At 35.2% G+C, this 13,967-nt stretch overlaps 1 protein-coding gene across 4 annotated transcripts in view; it reads left to right on the forward strand.

The window, feature by feature from the left end:
* Positions 1–1,453: 1,453 nt before the first annotated feature.
* The window catches only part of LOC113058561 (glycerophosphodiester phosphodiesterase domain-containing protein 5-like), a 55,501-nt gene continuing 42,987 nt past the window's right edge, over positions 1,454–13,967 (forward strand). For 2 of the 4 annotated variants that reach the window (XR_003278007.1, XM_026226563.1), the window contains exon 1: positions 1,454–1,789. The gene's annotated coding sequence lies outside the window, so the exon portion shown is untranslated. The remainder of the gene's footprint in view (positions 1,790–13,967) is intronic. The other 2 variants (XR_003278008.1, XM_026226565.1) reach the window with 1 other exon arrangement.

The following is a 13,967-nucleotide window of genomic DNA, read 5'->3' on the forward strand; positions in this document are numbered from 1 at the left end:
TTAACTACTAAGACAATTCATTTGTACATAAGCTTAGAATTATCACACATTATTTGGGATTTTGGCTCTGTCATGACTACAGGGAGAACAATCTTTGCAAAAAATGATGAGGAGCAATGCCCTTCAGCATCTCAGGGCCTTTGTGTGTTGCATTAATGAACAGACTCTTAGCTGTCGTGGATAAGGACTAATTGACTGTGATCTTAGTCACTTTTACTAATTGAAGGCACAAAGATTAGCTATTAAAGTGTTGACTGTTCAATTTTTCTGTGCTATGTTGTAGGTTTTAAGGTAATTATTCAGATAACCTTTCCCTTGAATAAGGAACAAAAAGTTGCTTAACTCAAAACTTAATTTTCAGCCACTAGATGGCGACCAAAGGAAGCAGTTGTCTCTTGCGTGATTGCTTTCCCAAATTCATGGGTTGTATGTTCTCTGTTTCTTTCCATTTTTCTCTCATTAAACAACATGCAATTTGGATTTGGGGTCCAGTGCTCCAGAATTGTGTTTATCATCCTTTTACAGTCTCTGCACTGGCTACCTATTAAGTTCCGTATCAGTTACAAAATATTATTATTTACCTAAAGCCCTTAATGGCTTAGCTCCTGTGTAGGCTACTAGTCTTCTACCACGCTACAATCCATCACGCTCCCTTAGGTCACAAAACTCTGGATTTTGCTAGTACCAAGGATAGCAAAGTCCACTAAAGGTGGTAGAATTTTTTTGAATTTGTACAAAATAAAACTGAATTTAATCGAACTTTCAAATGCTTTCAAAGGCTTTCCAATTTTAAAATTGTCTCTCTAACATTCTTCCTCAAGGCCAAATGGTCCACAAATAAAGCACAATTCAGCTGGATTTTAGTTTTTAGTTGTATGGTTCTTCAATTACACTATTTAAAGCATTATGTTCTACTATTCATTTGAAAGCACACCTTAATTTAACATATTTTTTTTATTCTTCCAGTTGGAAGAAAATTGGCTTTTTTATTAAAAACTACAATTTGTGAACAAGAAATAATACAAATAAAAAGAAACAGAGAAAAAAGTTAGAAATAATTGTATACAAGAACTATACATAGGACTACATTAGCCTACAAGTCTTTTGTTTGAATAAGACTGCATAAGGATTCAACATATTTAAAAAATCCACTACTGCGTTAGAGTTCCTAGCTTTATATTGGTCAAAGGCTCTTTTAAACTTTCACAAAATCACAAACTGTGATTTCTTCTTTGACAACTTACAATTATTAATAATAATATTAACAATAACACAATAATAATACAATTATTAATGTAAATAACAAATACATAATAAATGCACTAAAATATAATGTGGTGTTTCAAGCTTTGCACAATCATTTGAATCATCAGACTGGACAGTAGGGAGCACAATAAGACAGAGTAGCATTTGGCCCCGCCCACATTGCACAAGTCCCGCCCATAAGCTGTCAGCAGCACTGGTGCTGTTTCGCTTCTGTAAGCACAAGCGCAGGTACAGTACTCATATGACAACACAAAGAACGACTGGAGGAGAGCAAACAAACAGCTTGTGCTTTTAATTCAGACACTTTTTTATTGTTTCTAAACATGCTTGTCGTGTCCGCCGGTGCGAGTGCCTTTTAATTTGGTCTCATATTCTTTTAAACCTCCTTTGGTTGAGTTACCGTGTCAGTTGTTAGCTACCTGTCCCGTTAGGTGTGGAAGGAAGGAAGGAAGGAACGCACACACGGAACGTTCCTCCAAAGTTCACTATCTGGACACCTACTGGGCAAACGCGTTTCGATAAGGTAAGAAAACTTTTAACGTGTTTTTCTTCCTTTAATTTCATCATCTGCTCTTTTAAATGATTGATTAAATCGTTGGCCACTATTAGATGGTGAACTGTTTATGTATGGTATTGAATGAACGTAAAGCCATTAGTTTGATGTGATCATTTCTGTTATATTAAAAGGCAATTTCAGTGCATAGCCTATTGCTAGGACGAGGGTTATCTAATGTTTACAGGGTACGACTTCGTACTTTTAATAAAGATTTACTTATTACAAATATGTCAGAAAAACCTGAGTGATTTGTTTTGAATCCATTTACGTTTAGCTAAGTGTGCAAGGAGCGCCAAAAGACATTTTGCCTCGCTCGAACATTAATAGATTGTGTGGTGAAAATGTTATGCTTTATGATGTGTGTAGACTTAAATGTGATAAATCTTCGCCTGCCAAGCGGAAACGTCCTTTCTGCTTTTGTTTATAGCGAGGTGACATAATGACTGTTTTCACTCTCAACATCTCTAGTCATGGAGCAACAAAATCTAAAGCTCTTATAGAGGTAAATATTTATATGTACAGTAAAGCTCCTTATTACTGATAAATTAAGTAATTAAGAAAAAATCGATTTCAAGAAACCAGAATAGCTATTGGCTTACTCTGGTTTTGGTAATTAGTTTCATTATTTTATGTGACGCTCTGACTAACACTGAAACTCAGTAAATAATCAATTAATAATAATGGCTGGTTTAACAAAGAATGTTGATCCAGGAAAATCTTTTAAGAGTGTAAATAACGTTACACACCTTAGAGGATATAATCGGTGCAATCATAACCTACATCACTGAATCTCACTGGTTGTTGGGCCAGATATTCTTGCTTTCTTTAATCTTGTAATCTACTGTACCACTTAACTGTTGTCCTTTGACTTGTTCAATATCAATGCTGCTTTACCACTTAAAGGGATAGTTCACCCAAAAATGAAAACGATGTCATCGGTTACTCAACCTTAAGTTAAATTTTTCTTTTCTTTTTTCCTGAAAGGACATTATTTTGGAATACTAAAAGCACTAAGACTTTTTTATTTTCAAATATTTGCCCATTTGTTTGACACATCTAAAATGACATAAGAGACCAAACCTAAACCAAAAGTAAAAAAACCCTGTTGCTGTTGCATTTTGCAAAAAACACTCATACTGGCTTTTATGTAAGCTTTTGTCTGGACTGAAGAATAAAGATCTGTTAGCTGAGTTAAAAGAATCACTGTTGCCCATCTCTAAGGAAACAGTCTTCATTCATTGGCGGGTGTTGAATTATCCCTCTTTATTTGTAAGTGAGCCAGGTGATGCTGTAAGATGACCTATTATGTTCACTCCTGTGGGAGCTGAGCCATGTGCTGTCTTTGATTAGTTCACACCCCCCTCCCACATGTCAAGGAATAATGGACAAGACTTTGAGACTCAAAGGACAGTGTTGCATCATTAGTGGATGACGTATACCCTCTTAAGGACCCGCATTTGATGAGGTGCACTTTAATACATGGGTTCTGCAATTTTCATTGTGTTTGACGTTAGGTGATTTTTTAACTTACTGTAGTACTTAGAGGAGAAATCTGTGGTTATTTGATCAGTAAGAATTTCTTTATTAAATAGCAGCAGTTTAATTTAGTTAATTCTGAGACCTTACTAGCTATGACATGTTTTACTATATGTTTTGTCTTCAGTGCACTGAAAAGTTGCATCAGTGGAATTGTTTTTTTTTTTTTTTTGTATTATAGTGATGATGTAGTTATGACTTTTGCTTGAGAAATTTAGCAAATTTTATAGCACAGCCTGAAGAAAAGCAGAGTTTTAGTGTTTGATGGTGAAGTACTGGCCTGTATTAAATCATCTGGCAGTAAACAAATTGAGGCTTACAGCTGCACATCTATTCATAGTTTTCACGTGATGTTATGAACGCTCACCTGGAGGGCCAAATAAAGCTTTCCTTAGCTGCCTGCCAGTTATTTTTTTATCAGATTGGTACTAAGGACTACCGTACTAAGACTGTGATATTAAGGGCCAATTCCACATGCATCTTATTAATGATGCATACAGGTAAGCAGATGTGCACAAAATATAAACACATTTTAAACATTTCCCCATAGAAAGCCATTATTAAAAAAAAATGCTTATCGTTTAATTTAGCATGATCATACAATATAGAGTGCAACAGTTCTGGAAGTAAAAAAAAAAAAAAACTCAAAAACTCAAAAGGGAAATAGATTTTTAATGTTAACTTGTAAATCTTTAGAGAAAGACACATTGTTTTTGAAGAATCATGTTTAACAGCGTTATTCATGTTGAAAAACTACATGATCCATGATGATATGGAGAAAATTCCACCAATCAGAGAGCTCGGCAGGGCACACCTGCACTCATGAGGTACTTCTGTTTCAAATACAATTTTGTAATGTTGCGATTCACCTCACAGCTGGTTGGTTTGGTTCGTGGCTTATAATGCTTTAGTGAAGACAGAAAAAATTCTGTGGAAAACTTAATGGAAAAAATACTTCGGGGACTAGTGCCACAGAAAAAGTGGACATGCACTGTTTCATGTTTTGGGTGTATCTGCTTGATTGCACATAGTATACAGTGCGTCATCAATCTGGTGTACACTAAATTTGTTCTTTTATTATCTAAGTCTTAGTACATTAAGGAATGCTAAAGTCAGCAATTAATTAAATATTAAAGCTATCTATTTTCCAAATGCAGATCTTATTGTGAACATTTCATTGGGCATATGATTTTTTTTTTTACAGATCAAATGACAAATGTTTTTAATCAGAGTAGTTATTATACGGTAGCTTATGCCAAGATGATTTATGACTTTGACCTTTGACCTTTTGACAGGTTGAACTTCCGGTAACCTTATGATGGATGGGCGGAACTTTCCGACTTCAAGGGTTAGCCTATGACCTTTGCAATCATCGATCATGTGCTTTTGACAGAAAGTTTTACCCTATTGACCTAGTTAGTTCTAAATCATGGTTTTGACGGCTAGTTTAAACGGAAGATGAAAGACTCCTCACGCATCGATCATGTGGTTTTGACAGAAAGTTTTACCCTATTGACCGTTAGTTTGTTTGAAGTCTGTGCCAGATAAATTGTTTGAAGTTTGTGTCAGTTAGCTTGTTTGAAGTCTGTGCCAGATAACTTGTTTGAAGTTTGTGTCAGTTAGCTTGTTTGAAGTTTGTGTCAGTTAGGTTGTTTGAACTCTGTGTCAGTTAGTTTGTTTGAAGTTTATCACAGTTATACGGTTATGTGTGTGTGGTTATACGGCTTCTCCCCCTCCCATTACGTTTATGAGCGGTGTATAAATGGGGTCTGTGTGTTCTACATTTATATATATAAAACATCCTATAATTTATATATATAAAACAATTAAAGATTGAAAAACATTTCAGTTATATAATTTATATAATCTAAAACACATTTTAATTATTTCACATTTATATATAAAACATTATATAATTTATATAATCTACAACACATTTTAATTATTTCACATTTATATATATATAAAACATTATATAGTTTATATAATATACATAATCTAAAAACAATTTAACTAAGGTTGAAAAAACATTCCGTTCTTTTAAAAAAAAGGTTATAAATTAAACCGTATAAAAAAATATACTGAAACCGACTGTTTCAGATAAAACGAGATCTTTTTTTCTTTTTCTTTTTTTAGAGAGCAGGAAAGAGATGTTTTCACATCACCTTCCTGACCTGCAAGTATTCACAGCGTCTTCGTTTGCACGCTACACTTCACTTTCTTCCGAATTTACTAACCAATCATAATATCTTCAAAGCAATTTTTAATTAAAACCAAACGTATCTCACACGGGAGTACCATGATTTTGACAGTTTTCTGACGGTTCACCTATGAATTACGGCTGGTGCGCGTCTAGCATCTCTTGTACCCCCTTTCTCTCTCTCCCTCTCTCTCCCTCTAATGCCTGTGTACACACATTCGTCTCCAAGTCTTATTTTCTTCTTTTAATGAATATAAACACATTATACATTCACAAACAATATAAAACAAAACATTTACATTAGTTTTGTTCATCACTAAAAAATATACATTTTACCAGGATCGGGGGATATATAATTGAACAGAATGAAGAATATGGTCTATTGAGGAACCCGGACGTGTCATTGACACAATTCAGTTAAATTCATTTCACATTATTTGTTGCAAGACATTTTCTATATTATATTTAAAACCTTTTATATCCATCTTTATATCATATCTTTTTCAAAAAGCTGTTTTATTATTTATTTTAACCGTACACCTACAGTACCACCATACAATAAAATGCTGCATGCACGTACACTTTTAAGCGATCTGAATTATGACTAGCCTATAAATTTCATCATAAGCCACACGTACCTTGTTATATCACTATAATATCCACGGCGCTATACAAATTTGTATTCTGATAAACCATATAAACAAGCGGACATACGCGTGGACATATCAAGTTAAAAAGAGACTTATCTCTATTTTAAACAATATTAAATTATATATGACGGCATGTTACTAAACCGGAACATACATTTTAAACAAGTATTCATCGTTTTTATAAAACACATCGCAGTAACAGACATGTTACTAAACCAAAACAAATAATTTTATCATACATTTTTTTTTAATCATGTATTCAATCAATACTTATACAACATATACAAACACATTTTAAACATATTTTAAACAAAAACTAATCATAAACACAGCCTTCTCAAAATTACAGACATGTACAATCATGCTGATCACATATTATGGGATATTCAGACTTTTAGCCACTAATACGTTTTAGGATAATGAAAAACACCAACGTCTGAGGGGTGTCAAAATATCTCCAGTCCCCAAAAGCCACTCAGTCTCCAGGGGTTAAAGAATATGGAAATAAATAATTATATAATGACATCGGGCTACTAAAGCAATTCATTAAACAAAAAAAGGTATTCAACATTTAAGTTAATCAAACTTAAAAAACACACCATACTCTTCTTTTTTTTAAAAGATAACTTATTTTAAATGTGATAGCATAGTATATATACAATAAACATTTCTGATGATACATATAAAAAAATTATCCCTTACAGTTTTAGACCGGTGAGAGATGTCCAAACATGAATGAAATATCCCCAAAATAAAATAATACGACTTATAAAATAACATAAAAATGATTAAATCATAAACAGAATCTCACAGGTCCTCGTAGTGAAATGTATGTGAGACCCGAGGGGCTGCTTCACACACACCCCGCGCAGGCGAGGGTGGAGTTCCAGACCGCATGATCTAAGTCAATGGTGTACATTATTTCAAAGCTAACATTAATGTAATGTTTTTTTAATAATCAGTACCCCCAGTACATCTGATGTCCGTTGATTCTTAATTCAACAAAATGATGATATATATTACCTAAAATATTTTATATTTTTATATAATATTATATAATAAAAAATTATTTATATCATATTATATCATATATCATATATATGATTATATTATATTAGATGCGTCATGCATTAATCACTTTAGATTCTTTAAAGTTCTTATTTTTAGCACCATCTTCAAAGTTTTCATACCATCTCTCTCTCTCTCTCTCCCTCACACCCACACCCACACACACACACACACACACACACACTCTCCCCCCTCTCTCTCACACACACACACACTCTCTCTCTCTCTATCTCTCCCTCTCTCTCCCTCACACACACACACACACACACACACACACACACTCTCTTTCTCTCTCCCTTTCCCTCTCCCTCTCTCTCTCTCTCTCTCTCTCTCTCTCTCTCTCACACACACACACACACACACACAATGAAACATGAAGCCAAAGTCTTTCTGTATGTTTTTTAAAAATAAAACTTAAAATATTGATTTTGCTTTAAATCTATGCTGAGGAGCTCGTTTGTTTGTCACAGTATAGACTGTGAAGTTTAGATGAAGTTGCTTTATCTTTTAGAAGAAAGACCCTCGATCGTATTCAACCATTAAAGATGGTTCAGGAAAGACCCACGCGTCCTAGAGATGTAATTTATGTGCGTTGCTACGGTCGTAAACCTTTCACATATCCACGGTACTTTCAGACACAGAGCAGGAAAGACATTTGCAGGCCCTCTGCTTAGCCGTCCCAAAATACCTGCATTTAAAAGCAAAAATATTAAAATGACCGCCTGTACATCTAACAGGCTGTAGTTCTATTTTATATGCTTTGTATTAAAAGTACTTACTTTTGTATTTAAATCCTTATTTAAAACAATATATTTAACCGACAGTATCCCCCCAACGTGTGTTTTCCATCAGTTGTTTGCCCTTCAGCCTTATTACGTAGTGCTTTTCATTTAGCCTACTGTAAGATCCCTTTACAATAGTGTAATGAAAGTTAACTTTTCTTAAAGTTTATAGTTGTATTTTACTGTATCCCCATCCTTCTATCCTGTAGATTGTATACGTACTGTAAAATAACAAAAATACATCTTGCTTAAAGTCACTAAAATAATTACACCCACAATTTGAAATGTGTTTAAACACATTGTGTGTCACTAAAGCAAGGCACACCGTCTATGGTCTCTTCATATAATTTATCCACCCGAGTGCTTTTCTCGGAGTAGAAAACTCTTTCTCTTTGGATGTGTTTGGCTGAAACATAATTTCTACATCAGAATTTTTTTTTAAATGTACGCTGAACTTTTCTCATTCGACAGAAATACTATTTTCAAATTATTTACCCGGCCTATAACACTCGGTGTAAATGTTCTTACCTAGAACAGAAAACATACACTTTGACTGTTTTGTAGATGCCAACAGATTATGTCAAGGGTGTTTCACATCTAAGAATCAAAATGTTTTGTAAATCACACTTTTCTTACACCTCGAGATTTAGCCCTATCAAGATTTCGGAGGTCCGTTCACATTTTGTTTGTCGAATCCTAGGTTTTTATGCGATCTTTGTGCGGCGTCATCATAATAGGAATAAATGAAAATTAAGAAATTAAGTTACAGTTTTTCTCTTCGAGATATTTCTTTTAGCTCAACTTTGTGTCTGTCCAAAAGTGTGATCGCATGAAGCATCGAAGCAAAAATGAAGTCTAGCTGTTTTACACTTTAAACTATTACAACCAAAACAAATCAAACGGTACACTCGTTTACGTTTGAGCGCGTTAAAGTTTCCACACTCTTGTGAGATACATTTTATCCATAACCTTTTGTGTATTTGAGCGACCAAACCACTATGAAAGAGAGTATAGCAAGCAAACTAACGCTTACAACGCATATAGAATTCAGAATACAATTGTTAAAGTATTTTTTTTTTTTTTTTTTGTTAACTGTTGATTTGTAAATTATATTTTTATTACTCCGTTAGATTAAGTCATCGGGTTCGGATAGCCGATGACGCAATTCACATTTTTATTTTTAAGACTCCTGTAAGTTCATGCTAAATCTCGCGTGGGAAAGAGAGCGGGGTGAGCGTATTCTATTCATTTAAGAAAAATTGCCCAAACTTTTTTATTATTTTGACAAAACACGACACAACGACATTAAACAATGTTATCAGTTCCTACGGCCATCTTCTTCGATTCAAATAAAGCAACATCTCTAGTGTATGTGCTAAACATCTTTGCTTCTCCACTTCTCCAGATTTGTTAGATGGGCTACCGTTGTAATACAAACACATTTGAGAACTACGACGTTCTCACTTTTGTAACGGTCATAGAAAAATGCCGTACACACTTTTGCATTTCATAATGCAGTGATTTTAGCTGTAATGGTCACATAAGACAAAAAATTGTCAATGTGTGACTCGTAAACATGTATAATTTTATTTATTTATTTATTTTTACCAGAGATAGTCGACCGATCTGTTGACACGTTGTTTTGCAGTTTTCTCTGACTGCGGTCAAACATACACTGCCTGTTCATAGGGATTTTACAGCATAACAATATAGCCCCTACATCTAGAGCTCTTGTTTATATAGCCGATGACCACGTTCACATTGTTTCAACATTTCCGCATTACATTAAAGAGTAGGCCTATGCGTACTCCCCTTCGGTCGTAAGCATTATCATCTACCGCGCGCTGAGATTTTTCTGCTTTGTCTACTGTTGACGGATTTGCTAGAGGGACTATGTCGCCCCGTTGTAACGTGATTACATTTAAGATCCATAAGATTGCGCTACATTCACCTGAAAAGGCTATAGATATAGTCTTTTATACAGGAAATGTGTATCAGAATAACAATGACCTAATAGTGAAATCCACTCTTCTAAACTATTGTGAAAGTTTTAATGCAACTCTGTAAATAGCTTTTTTTTTTTCTACTACCGTATACTGCACATTATTGTTTGGTTGTCTTTGTACAGTATTTCAATAAATAAACCGGTGTTGATAAGCCGTTTATTTAAGTGAAAGGCGGGATGATTTTGACCGTTTTAGTCATTGATCGTGCTTAAGGTCTGATCCGGAAACCGCGCTACGATTGGAACTGCGCTGTCACGTCTAAATAACCCGCTCTTCTTTAAGAAAACCGCGAGGCGAGCGGTTTCTGACATCCATTAATTCACCTCATTTTTTCACAACCGCAAATGTTTTGTTTAGCATACATATTAGTTACATAGGTGTCACGCATGAAGTTTATAGTTATTTTAAATAATTATGATAGAGTTACAGGTTTAGGTTAGCGGGGTGCCTGTAAGCGGCATCGGAGACGACGGTGTTACTCAAACAGCCCATAGCGTTATCTTTTAACAAACTATCGTATTGCGCGTTTCTAAGACAAAATCTGTAACAGCGTTCATTAATATGTTGAAATGAAAGTAAACATACAAAACTTTATAATGACCGTGAGTTCAATATAGCCTAACACCCATAGACAAATGTTTGTTCTAACGCTTTCGCACTAAAATTGCGAGATTTCCTGACTTTGCCGTGTTTAATGGATGCTAGATCTCATCACGCCGCAGCGAATTGTAAACCACACACTTCCTCATCGCATTACGCTAAGAAACTGCACATGGTTAAAGCTATTACACCATAAACTGTCTAAAGTTGTTAATGTACAAGCACAGTAAACTATTTCTACAAAAAATATCATTGCACTACTGTTTTTGCATATAATACATCATTCAACAATACTTTTGCACACTCATTCAACTATTTATTACCAGCCGTTCTCACGTTCCTGCTGTTCATAATGTATATATAATCCTTCATTGCTCCGTTCATAATGTACATACGATCCCTACATTGCATTCATATTTATATTCTGTACTCTGATCAATATATATCGTATATAGCAACTACGCTGTATAGTCTGTACATCATAGCTTTACTTACTCTGCACTTTTATGTATACAAAACACTATATTCTTGCACTTCTGGTTAGATGCTAACTGCATTTCATTAGCTCTGTACTTGTACTCTGCATAATGACAATAAAGTTGAATGTAATCTAAACAAGTACAATCGTACGCTTCCAGGACTCTGCTCATTCTTTCTGTTTCAATTTGTTTAAACGGACTTTCGCATTCTTATCTTATTTTCACCAACTAAGCGTTATTCCTAGGCCTCGCGGATTGTTTTCTAGTTTTGGCCCTCAAATTCTTTGTTCATACGTAGCGATATCTCTGCGAATTTGCTCGATTTCATAAATTATCTTTTACGTTATATCATTATACTATCCTAGTTTATATCAGATACAAGTTTGTTTCTTCATATTTCTCTTACATCTACTCCCGTCCATTCTACCCCCCGTTAGAGTATCCGCGACAGTATACTCATTGTAATGTGCTAAATCATTAAAATCCAAAAAATGAACTCTGAGAAAGAATATCCGATGAGAGGATTCAAACTTTTATTTCAACAAAACAGTGTTGAATTTACAATGAAGTAATGAAGAAAGTGATTAAATTGTTATTACAAACAATAGGGATGACATGACATCACAAGTTATCTAGCCAGAAAAGAAAATCTCGGCAGGCCCTCAAGTTTTGTTCTACTATGAAATCGATGACGGTTTCAATAATTTCAGGTATGGCGAAACCGTAATGTTTAGCGACTAACATCACACACAAATCCGTTATGCACGTACACAGACAGAGAGTCTCGTTAATGTACATCTCGCCGCTACATTCGGCCGTCACATACAGAATTTTTCTGGTCGTTACACAAATCGGCGCCCTGCTGGTCGTATACAAGCTTGTCAAATCGGGCCACGGGTTATTTTTCAGACTTCTTACAACGTCCATTTCTTTCTTGAGATTTGTTACGCGCTTGGAATCCACCGTACAATCATGATTCGGATCAGACGCATCGTCTATGATTTTATGCATCAGATCAATCATTTGCTCTCTGTAACATTGTTTAAACATAGAGTCTATGTTGGCTTTTACAGGACACATCTTTCCTTCGTCACCGCCGCACTCCACTCGATCATCCGCAGCAGCGCTGGTAGTGGCGGACATCCTTTTCAGATTTTGTTCCAAGAAGTAAACCAAGCGTTTTAAAATCCACTACGATCCAGTGTTTTTTTTTTAAATCCACGACGATCCAGTGTTTTTTCAAATGGTTCAGATCCGTCGAAGCCTTATTATTTGAAAATTTGAGAGTGCGTCAGTTTCAGACAAAGACGATTCTGTCAGTCCAGGTAGATACTGATAGATACTCCATCGACCGCGCTGTAAAACCCTTGTTCGCGGATCATAAGAAAACCTGCGATAACTGCAGAGTTTATGAGGTCAGCCGCTCACAGGGGATAAAGACTAGCCGTAGTCATGAGGAAGTAGCGGTGGATCTTCTGTACATTCTACCAAAAAATAGGTTGTGGGTGTTGCGCTCAAAAAGCGGAGGAGGGTGAAGGGCCGTGGTTAGGGGTTTGACTTACGAGAAATATGAAGAAACAAACTTGTATCTGATATAAACTAGGATAGGATAATGATATAGCGTAAAAGATATTTTATGAAATCGAGCAAATTCACAGAGATATCGCTACGTATGAACAAAGAATTTGAGGGCCAAAACTAGAAAACAATCCGCGAGGCCTAGGAATAACGCTTAGTTGGTGAAAATAAGATAAGAATGCGAAAGTCCGTTTAAACAAATTGAAACAGAAAGAATGAGCAGAGTCCTGGAAGCGTACGATTGTACTTGTTTAGATTACATTCAACTTTATTGTCATTATGCAGAGTACAAGTACAGAGCTAATGAAATGCAGTTAGCATCTAACCAGAAGTGCAAGAATATAGTGTTTTGTATACATAAAAGTGCAGAGTAAGTAAAGCTATGATGTACAGACTATACAGCGTAGTTGCTATATACGATATATATTGATCAGAGTACAGAATATAAATATGAATGCAATGTAGGGATCGTATGTACATTATGAACGGAGCAATGAAGGATTATATATACATTATGAACAGCAGGAACGTGAGAACGGCTGGTAATAAATAGTTGAATGAGTGTGCAAAAGTATTGTTGAATGATGTATTATATGCAAAAACAGTAGTGCAATGATATTTTTTGTAGAAATAGTTTACTGTGCTTGTACATTAACAACTTTAGACAGTTTATGGTGTAATAGCTTTAACCATGTGCAGTTTCTTAGCGTAATGCGATGAGGAAGTGTGTGGTTTACAATTCGCTGCGGCGTGATGAGATCTAGCATCCATTAAACACGGCAAAGTCAGGAAATCTCGCAATTTTAGTGCGAAAGCGTTAGAACAAACATTTGTCTATGGGTGTTAGGCTATATTGAACTCACGGTCATTATAAAGTTTTGTATGTTTACTTTCATTTCAACATATTAATGAACGCTGTTACAGATTTTGTCTTAGAAACGCGCAATACGATAGTTTGTTAAAAGATAACGCTATGGGCTGTTTGAGTAACACCGTCGTCTCCGATGCCGCTTACAGGCACCCCGCTAACCTAAACCTGTAACTCTATCATAATTATTTAAAATAACTATAAACTTCATGCGTGACACCTATGTAACTAATATGTATGCTAAACAAAACATTTGCGGTTGTGAAAAAATGAGGTGAATTAATGGATGTCAGAAACCGCTCGCCTCGCGGTTTTCTTAAAGAAGAGCGGGTTATTTAGACGTGACAGCGCAGTTCCAATCGTAGCGCGGTTTCCGGA

This window comes from Carassius auratus, chromosome 40, assembly GCF_003368295.1.
Source record: "Carassius auratus strain Wakin chromosome 40, ASM336829v1, whole genome shotgun sequence".
Lineage (NCBI taxonomy): Eukaryota > Metazoa > Chordata > Actinopteri > Cypriniformes > Cyprinidae > Carassius > Carassius auratus.